Here is a 1767-nt window from a genome sequence, read left to right as displayed (position 1 = left end):
CATTGAAATCTCCTAGGATTATGATTTTATCATCGACAGGGGTTCCCTGGAGGAGTCTGCACAGGTCTGAGTAGAACTTGTTCTTGTCTGCTGAATCTGCTTAGAGGGTCAGAGAGTAAACACTGAAGATCGTGACATGCTGCTTGTTTTCCAGAGGGAGGTGCATGGAGATGATGCAGTCCAGCATTGAAGCAATGAAGTTTCTTATCATGAAACCAACACCTGAACGGCATCTTTCTGATGGGGGTTTGCCTGACCATTATAGGGTGTATCCGGCACCATGTTCTTTCAAGCTGCCTTCCTCTGGGAGCTGGACTTCACTAAGGTCTGTGATATCAGTTTTTAGCCTGGATAATTCATGTGCAATGAGACTAGATCAGCGTTCTGGGCGACCTCTGTCGCCTGAGTCAAGAATGGTTATGAGGTTCCAGTATGCGATCTTCAGAAATTTGGCAACATTTGAAGGGGGTCTGGAGTCTTTTCTCTCTTTGTATTTGTGCGTATTTGACTGCATGAAGAAGATGCCTGATGGCCGCATTTTGTCAACTGGGTGTGTAGGAGACTAGCTTTCTTTAGGCCACCTTAGCAAGCAATTGCTCTCCCTGATAAGGCTGCTTGTTATGTATATATGTATATATATGTTCTTTTATTCTTTTATTTGTTTCAGTCATTTGACTGTGGCCATGCAGGAGCTCCACCTTTAGTTGAACTAATCGATCCCAGAACTTATTCTTTGTAAGCCTTGTACTTATTCTATTGCTCTCTTTTGCCAAACTGCTAAGTTACGGGGACGTAAACACACTAACATCAGTTGTCAAGCAAAGTGGGGGGGACAAACACAGACACACATTCATTTATTTGTTTCAGTCATTTGACTGCGGCCATGCTGGAGCACCGCCTTTAGTCAAACAAATCGACCCCCAGGACTGATTGTCAAGCGATGGTGGGGAGACAAACACAGACACATAAACATAAACATATATCTATATATACGATAGACCTCTTTCAGTTTGCCTCCACCAAATCCACACACAAAGCTTTGGTTGGCCTGAGGTTATAGTAGAAGACACTTACCCAAGGTGCCACGCAATGGGACTGAACCCAGAACCATGTGGTTGGGAAGCAAGCTTCTTATCACACAACCACTCTTGCGCCTATTATATACATTTATGTATGTTTATGTGTATGTATATATATATATTGATAACAATTTAGGTTAGTTGAAATATATTTGTCACATATTTTGAACTGCTAAAGGCAAATACACTGCAGTTACTGTGGAGAAAAAAGTCTCTCTTATCATAAAAAGGTTGAAAACACCTAGTTCATTCAGTGTCGCCATCTCTCGAGAATCTCAGACATTGATGTTTAGAGTTTATTGACTCTTGTCAACGAGATGTACCTAAGAGAGGCAACCCACAACGAACTAAATAAAGCATGTAACTTGATGTATAATTCAGTCAACATGTTGACTGATCTATGCTAGGAGATGGCCCAATTGAGATAAACAATGAAGTAATGGCACAAAGCATTGTTTATGCATAATTACAATCTAGGTTTATTATATGTAAATACCGCTTTGCGCCATTACTTCGTTATTTATCTCGATCGGGTGATCTTCTAGCGCAGATAAATAAACTCGAAACATCAGTGTCTGAGATTCCCGAGAGATAGTGACATTCAACGAATTAGGTGTTTTCACACCTTTTTATCATAAGAGAGATATTTTTTCCACGGTAACTGGAGTGTATTTGCCTTTGGCAGTTG

The sequence above is a fragment of the Octopus bimaculoides genome, chromosome 20, assembly GCF_046866305.1.
Source record: "Octopus bimaculoides isolate indiv1 chromosome 20, ASM4686630v1, whole genome shotgun sequence".
In the NCBI taxonomy this organism is placed as follows: domain Eukaryota; kingdom Metazoa; phylum Mollusca; class Cephalopoda; order Octopoda; family Octopodidae; genus Octopus; species Octopus bimaculoides.
This window is presented reverse-complemented; position numbering follows the sequence as displayed.